Genomic DNA, 8,775 nt, shown 5'->3' on the forward strand with positions numbered 1-8,775 from the left:
CGACGACGCTGTTTCTCCGTTCCGACCCAGCCATGTCAAGGAGCCCTCGCCGTACGTATGCGCGAGTAGGCGATCGAGACCCCACCCATATGTACACATACATGGCCGTATTTTCTTTCTTGCACCCTGGTCGCTGTACATTCGTGTACATGCTACGTGCGCGCCTCTACTACGACACGTACGCGCCTCTACTATGACACATGCGCGCCTCTACATCGACCAGTATATATGTACGTACATGTTCGCGACTAGAATGACAACGCTACGTACGCTTCGACCAGGTGGGTCCCGACTGTCAGGCACTTCCTTGCCTGCGAAGATGTAGCTGGTGGGTCCCAGCAGTCAGGGGGGCAAATCGTTTTGGTTTTTTTTGCCCGGACGCACATCCTTGCGTGCGAAGATGTAGCTGGTGGGTCCCAGCAGTTAGGGGGCAAATCGTTTTTTTTGCCCGGACGCACTTCCTTGCCTGCGAAGATGTAGCTGGTGGGTCCCAGCAGTCAGGGGGAAACATTTTTTTTTCGCGAAATATAGTGGCCCGTCCGGTGGGTCCCAGCTGTCAGATGGAGGAATCATTATTTTCCGTGTAATAAGGAGGCACTTCCTTGCTGTGGCCGTGGACCCAGCTGTCAGCCTCTTCACGTACAGTCCATGTCTGATGGAAGTCGTTCCTTGACCACGTTGACCACGCCGCGCCGAGAGCACCAGGGTGGTGGACGACGGCGAGGCCTAGGAAGGGGACGACGTGGAGCCGGGGAAGACACGGCAGTGGAAGCCCGTGCGGAGAGGAGTACGAGGGTTCACTGGTGTCGGTGTCAAAACCGGTGGATCTCGGGTAGGGGGTTCCGAACTGTGCGTCTAGGCGGATGGTAACAGGAGATAAGGGACACGATGTTTTTACCCAGGTCCGGGACTTCTCGATGGAGGTAAAACCCTACTCCTGCTTGATTAATATTGATGATATGGGTAGTACAAGAGTTGATCTACCACGAGATCGGAGAGGCTAAACCCTAGAATCTAGCCTATGGTATGATTGTTGTTGTTGTTGTGTCCTACGGACTAAACCCTCCGGTTTATATAGACACCGGAGGGGGCTAGGGTTACACATAGTCGGTTACAAAGAAGGAGATCTACATATCCGTATTGCCAAGCTTGCCTTCCACGCCAAGGAGAGTCCCATCCGGACACGGGACGAAGTCTTCAATTTTGTATCTTTATAGTCCAACAGTCCGGCCAAAGGTTATAGTCCGGCTATCCGGATACCCCCTAATCCAGGACTCCCTCAGTAGCCCCTGAACCAGGCTTCAATGATGATGAGTCGGGCGCACAGATTGTGTTCGGCATTGCAAGGCGGGTTCCTCCTCCGAATACTTCATAGAAGATTTTGGACACGAGGATCGTGTCTGGCTCTGCAAAGCAAGTTCCACATGCCACCATAGAGAGAATAATATTTTCACAAATCTAATCTGCTGACGTATTCCGTAGCGTGACATCACACCACAACCCAGCCTTTTTCGAATCGTTTTTTACAGTCCACCTCAGCGCGTTTCGCAAGGCGGTTTCCTTGGCACGTCTTGTCGAAGCAAAGATCGTGTCCCCTTATCACGGGATTCTCATCAATACGGACGTGGGTAACCCAACTGCGCCATTGATTATGGCGCTTGGGGGATGAGCGAGTTTTACCAGGCTGGTGGGGGCGCATAGTTTTATCCGCCCATATAAAGGGATAAGGACTCACCTTTTTCTACCTACGCCTTCTTCCTGCTTGCTCATCCATTCTCGCGAACTCGAGCTCCAGTGCCCAAGTCCACATTCTCATCCTCAACCTTCTCCAACCATGTCCGGAGCGGGAGGCAAGTGGATGGTCTCCTCCGTCACGGAGGGGCACATCAAGAAGCTGAGGGGAGCCGGATACCTGTCCGGAGATATCGCACACCAGCTCCCAGATGAGGGGCAGCTCATCCCCACCCCCAGGCCCCATGAGAGGGTAGTGTTTCTTACCCATTTCCTCCGCGGACTGGGACTTCCCCTTCACCCATTCGTCCGGGGGCTCATGTTCTACTATGGCCTGGATTTCCATGATCTGGCCCCGAATTTCATCCTCAACATGTTGGTGTTCATCGTCGTGTGTGAGGCCTTCCTCCGCATCAAACCCCACTTTGGCTTATGGCTGAAGACCTTCAATGTAAAATCGAAGGTGGTGAGTAGCTAGTAGGCGGAGTGCGGAGGCGCCATGGTGGGCAAGATGCCCAACGTCACATGGCTTAAGGGCTCCTATGTGGAGACCATAAATGGGTGGCAATCAGGGTGGTTCTACATCACCGAGCCGCGTGACCCCAAATGGGCAGCGGCCCCCGAGTTCTCATCCGGAATACCCACGCGGCTCACCTCCTGGAAAGAGAAGGGCCTGCCCTGGGGTAGTCCGGGAGAGCTGACCGGACTCCAAACCTGTATAGAAAACATGGTGAACAAGAAGCTCAAGCTTGTCAATATAGTCCAGGTCATGCTCATCCACCGGATCCTCCCGTGTCAACAACGGGCGTTCAACTTGTGGGAGTTCGACCCGACCCAGCACCAAACTCTGAGCAAGCTCTTTGACACAACACACACGAGGATGTTTGGAAGGTGCTATTCAAGGGCGCCGAGGTTCCCCCTCCCTTTACCGAGGATCGCAGATTCAGCGCGAAGCACCAAGCCGGCGTGATAAGCTATTTTACCTTTTATAGGGTATTCATTTTTCATAGTTTAATCATATGCGGGATCTAAGCTCGCATACCTTTGACAGGAATGGCTGGAGACAGACGAACAGATTGACTGTCCGGCTCCTCTGCTCGAAGGCCCAGCAGACGCTCGCCTAGCGGAGCTGCTGGTTCGGGCACCTTACATGGTGCCGGAGAAGAAGGCCAAGAAGAAGGCCACGGGAACCCGAAAGAGTTCCCGACGCTCGGTGGTATCAGACTCATCGTCCGATGACTCCGAGGTGCACTCCTCCCATGAAGATGAGGAGGAGGAAAAAGAAGCTTCTTCCCCTCCAGCAGGAGGAGAAAAGAAAAGGAAGGCCGCCCCAACTGGGGAGGCCGGAGGGTCCAAGAAGGGAAGGACTCTCCCTCCGGACTACTCTGCCACCGCCACCGACAGCGAAGACGAGTGGCCACCCAGGGCCAAGCCCCTGGCGAGATCGTAAGTATCCGGACACCAGAGTAACTCGTGGCACCATTTAATTGCACAACCTCTTCTAACGCCGGACACGGTTATGCAGTCGGTCCTGGGCCCGTATCGACCTATCCTCATCGAGCGGTTCTTTGGACCCGTCGGCCATGAGCAGCGGAGGATCACTTCTGACCGCCTCCACCCCTCGCGCAACGGATAACGCCGAGGTGTTGTCTCAAAGGGCACCAAGCCGAGGGGAGGTAGTCCTGGAGGCGCCACAAGGCGACCTTCCGAACTGCAGGCGCAAAGGGAGCAAGGCTCCCAAGGGCTCCAAGTTCGGCCCTGGGCCGAATACCGCACCAGAACCTTCAGTGGTTCCGGACTCCAGCAGGCGGCCCCCCACTAAGAGGAGCAAGCCTACTGCGCCGGTGACCTCCGCCCAACCGGAGGCATCGGATAATTTGTTGGAGGTGCTTAACGGCGCCTCCATCGACAAGGAGCACATCACTGTTATGAGTGCGGTGATCCAGAAGGTTCAGTCCACCAAGAGCGGACTGACTAAAGCCTGTGCCAGCCTTCTAACAGGCTTTGAGGTACGTGTTTAAAATATATGAAAATATTACCGCATAGACAGTAGCCCCTGATGCTCTGTTCGGTGTTCACAAGGAAAAGCCGAATAGAGGATCTAAGAATATTCGCAGGAGTCTAACATAAGTATCTCGATATGCGTATGCAGGCTTCACTGCTGACCTCTGCCGCACTGACTGCGGAGGTCGATGCGCTGAAGCAGAACCTCGAGCGGTCCGAGAAAGAGCTCGGCCTTGCGAAGAACAGCTCGAGGAGAACGAAGGTAAGTAAGACCTTGTGTACGGATATAAAAAAGATGTAGTTGCATAAATGACGGGATCATTGTGGGTATATCAGGGGCCACGACCGAGGTGGCAACCCTGAAGCGAGCGATGTCCGAGGCCGAAAACAAAGCGGCCACGGAGCGCACCTAGCGGGGGAAACAGGAGGCGCGGGTGGCGGAGGTGCAGCAAGAGCTCCAGGCTCTCGTGAAAAAACACGAGAGTTTGGAGCTTGACTCGAAGACGCGAGTGTCCGAGCTTGCCTCGGCCCTCGAGAGAGCCAAGCATGCCAAGGCCGAAGCCCAAAAGGCCCTCCAAGAAATTGAGGCGATGAAGAAGATAGCGGCGGGTAAGGCATTCATTATGGAAAGCAAGCACGTAAAAGTGAACTACTTGTTACTTACCCAAGTCCCGAGCTCTCCAGGAGCATTCGCAGATTTGCCCTGCAGTGTGTCGGACGCCGCAAAGCACTATCGAGCCGAAGCGGGGAGCTCGACGGAGAAGGTGTTTTGGTCTCAATATGCTGAGGCCGAACATCCGGTGCCCTTAAGCGACCAGCTGAAGCAGTTGGTCGAGCTCCATAAGGCGGCCGAACAGGCCATGAAGGCTCTGATAGTCCGGCTGTGGCCTGGAGAGGCCATGCCAGGGAGCTACTTCGGGCTGGTGAAGCGTCTTGTGGATGCCTGTCCTAGGCTTCAGGTCATCAAGCACTCCGTGTGCATCGAGGGTGCCTGCAGGGCGCTTGCTCGTGTTAACGTACACTGGGGCAAGATGGATGCTAAGAAGCTGGTGAAGGATGGGCCACCGCAGGGCAAGGAGCATCGCCACCCTGAAATGTATTATGAGGGCGTCCTGAAGGGTGCCCGCCTTTTGGCGGATGAGTGTTCCAAAGATGTAATATTTGAGTAAACTTGCTCGTGTGATCCTGTACGCTGAAAACTTGTTCATATGCGCTATGCAACGCTTGTTTGAATTTAAAATATTACCTTCTGTGCGGCCGTTTATTAAATCTGAGAGATGGCGAGTCGTCGGCTTCTGCCCCCAAGCCACGAGTGCTGGGGTGTTCGGGATAAACCTGAGCACTCTTTTTCCCATTCTTGGGTCCTTCGAGGGAGGTGCTCAGCACAACGAACAAGGCAATCAGACTATAATGCTTTATCACTCTCACTTAGCCAGAGAATTCTATAATTTTAAATTTTGTGAAGCCCCTAGTATTCGGAAGACCGAGTTCGGGGCACTATCCACGCCTAAGCCGGACAAAGCCGACTCCTCGCCCTAAGTGGCATAAGTCTTTAGGGACTCGAAACCTCTCGAACAGCGACCAGCTCTCGCCTTATCATGATAGTCAGTTTTAGCTTTCTCTACTGAGGTGCTTAGCCCAGCTGAACTGATGCACAATCGCAGTAGTTCTCCCAGTGCTACCTTAGCCGATATAGCGGAACATAAGGTACCAAAACATGGGAGCCGGGCAAACCCAACTATTGACCCAAGACATGATTCGGAGCTGATGCATATAATGCTATAAGTTCGAGGTGCCGCACTTGTGAAAGTGTCGTGGATTTGTCACGGCAGATGTCCTAAGTGTCAGGACTTAATCGTGAGGCCAACGCATCTATGTAGTAGCTTGAGAGGGGTTGATCGGGATGAGAGACGCGACACACAAGACAAGGATTTAGACAGCTTCGGGCCCCGGGAAACATCATCCGGAATAGCCCTACATGTTGTTTGTGGCTAGGTCTCATTATGCTCATGAGGGAGTCGCCGCATAAGCCGACTCTCCTCTTAGATGTGTCTAGCCCTAGAGATTATTTTCTTGTCCCTCTTGGGGAGCCCTGCCCCTCCTTATATAAGTTAGAGGGGTGGTTTACATGTGGAGCCCAAATAGGATTAGGACTAGTCTATCTTCTACTACAAGCCGGATACAAGTCCGGGTCTTGATTCCTTGTAAGGAAGATATTCCTCACGCCTTTCCTCTTGAGCCGGCCTACCATAACATAAGCCGGCCTTCTGGGCCTTGAGCCTCCTGGGCCCCCGGGTCTTGTCACTCCTCTGATCCGCTTGCCAGGTCACCCATAAGTCGCCAGGATCGGGCGGGTCACTTAGTGTGTCTTCCAGCCAGGGCGGGTCATTAGTGAGTCGCCAAGTCCGACCGAGTTATACTTCCGGTCGGGTTACACCGTGGGGTATATCCCCGACATTAGCCCCCAAGTTTAGCTTGGATTTGTCCATGGTAAACTTATGCTACAAAATAAACACAAGAACAAATTTGACAGGTTGTGCTCCGGGTTAAGAATTCTTGTAAACCGGCTCCTGAACATCCTTAAGTCCTTGTCATTTCCTTCTTCTAGAAAATCCGGGTCAATAGACCAGCTTCACAATCAATTTTCTTGTATAAGAAATATTGTAAACAAATAATCCATTTGAGTCGGCTTCCAAAGCGCCGGCTTAAAAATATAGGTCTTGAAATACTCATATGATTTTCAACGGCTTAAAGATGTAGATCTTGCCGAGTTATAATTTCCAAAATCTCCGGGTTATAAAAGACTGATGATGTCGAGTCATAATTGTTGTTGACACCGGGTCATGTAGTTGATCTTCCTGATTTACTCAAAGCTGAGAATTTTGAAGATGTTCCCTCTTTATATGCATAATACCTGTAGCCCCCAAGTGTCGGGTTGTCATGCTTGAAGCAACCTGGGACTTGTAATTGCCTTATGCTCATAAAGATTTCGTCCAGTGCAACCCCCAAGGGCCGGGTCATTATGCAATAATGAGCAGGGACTATGTAAATATGATCATGTAAACTTGAGCAACAACGTGTAGCCCCAAAGGGCCGGCTCAATAAAATATTACTGAGCTGGGACTTTGTATATAATTCATTGATAATACCATCAAATGATGTAATCTCCACAATGGGGCTTGAACCCACGTCTACAAGGTTAAGAGCTTTGTACTCTACCAACTGAATAATGGATCTGTCAATATAATGGATTAAGGCTTGTGTACCTTGAATTTCCGACAGGAGCAATTGGTAGCCCCCAAGGGCCGGCTCATTTAAAATGTGATGAGTCGGGTCTTCAATAAGTTGAGCAAAAAATGACTTTGCATTAGCCCCCAAGTGCCATGGTGCATGTTGGCAGTGACATGGGACTTGTATATTTGATGTAATCTCGATTTTAACAATGTAGCCCCCAAGTGTCGGGTCGTAAGCCTGCAGCGACTCGGGACTATTTCCTCCATTGTAAAATAAATCATGCCCATTGATAAAAATAATAGCCGTTGCACTAAAGCGACTTTGAAAACCTCCATCATAACACTGGTTATTGATAATCACACTAGAAATTCAGCCATGTTGGCTATTCAAGATTTGAATAATATAATCCGGTATGAAAACCTCAATCATTCAATATCATCATGAAAATCCAGCCAGTTTTGGCTATTAAAGATTTGAATACCTCATTGGTTGACAAGTAAATCCGTAGTTAAAATACCTGGCGGCTCTTGGCTGATGACGACTTAATGCGCATTCATTGTAAGACGGAATTTTTGTAACCCGGCGGCCTATAGCCCTTGAGAAAATCAATAATTGATAACCCTTTTGAGACACCAATTTCAGTGATGAGCTTGGACTGAAGCATTTATATAAGTCATAGTTCTGCAAATCCTGCACAGAGTTTAAACAACATATGCCCTGGCGACTTAACTTCAAGAGCCAGGGCGGGTAACCACCCACATGTAGTCTTACCCTGCACACAAGTAGATCATAAGAACCCTTGGCGGTTTGCCACAGGGCGGGTCATAATACCTCACATATAACTACTGTGATATTGAATTTGTACTGCCGGTTTACATGACCTGTGCAGTAAGGGTGATAACCCAATCCTTAGAAGCCAATGCTTCCACATAGATGATGAGTGTCATAAGCTGGCGACTTATAGTCAAAAGTCAAGTTGGGTTAAGCATAAAACACTTATATACATTTTAGATATAATACAAAAAAGGTTTCAAGTCAAACCCAAAATTGTTCGCAAAAAAGACTTACAAAATTTAAGGCTTCTGATTCGTATACGATCAGAAAACCGTTCCAAAGGGGTTGAGCTAAGACTCGAATACGATCATATAGCCCCCAGTGGCTTTGGCGTTGCCAATCAAGAGGGTACCGACAGCTATGTTCTCTCTGGTTCAAATACGACCTATGTTTGAACAGTAAGCCCCCAAATGACCTTGAGAGTTGTTTAACGACGCTGATTCGAATATGATCCACGTCAGACCCAAAAGTGGTTAAGCTATGATTCGGATACGATCAAGAAGCCCCCTAGTGAGTTTGGCAGTGTGCCGATCAAAATGGTTTCGACAGCTATGTTCTCTTTGGTTCGAATACGACCTATGTTTGAACAGGAAGCCCACAAGTGACCATATATTAGCATTGCACCAATCAAGAGGGTATCGACAGCTATGCTCGATGAGCAGGAAGCCCCCAAGTGACCATAATAAGACAAGCCGTAAGGCAGGATACGTATGTTTGAACCGCGCATCATGGCAGCAAGTTCTTTTTGGCAACCTTTAATTTTTCTTAGAACTCGAACTTGCGAGAGATTAATTCTTTTTGAACCGGAACTTTAAACTGGATTTGAAAGCTTCAAAAATTTGTGAGGGACAAATTTACCTTGAGCCGGATTTTCAACCGGATTTGAGAGCTTCAAAAATTTGTGAGGGACAAATTTACCTTGAGCCGGATTTTGAACCAGATTTGAGAGCTTCAAAAATTTGTGAGGGACAA

Source organism: Triticum dicoccoides, chromosome 2B, assembly GCF_002162155.2.
Source record: "Triticum dicoccoides isolate Atlit2015 ecotype Zavitan chromosome 2B, WEW_v2.0, whole genome shotgun sequence".
NCBI lineage: Eukaryota > Viridiplantae > Streptophyta > Magnoliopsida > Poales > Poaceae > Triticum > Triticum dicoccoides.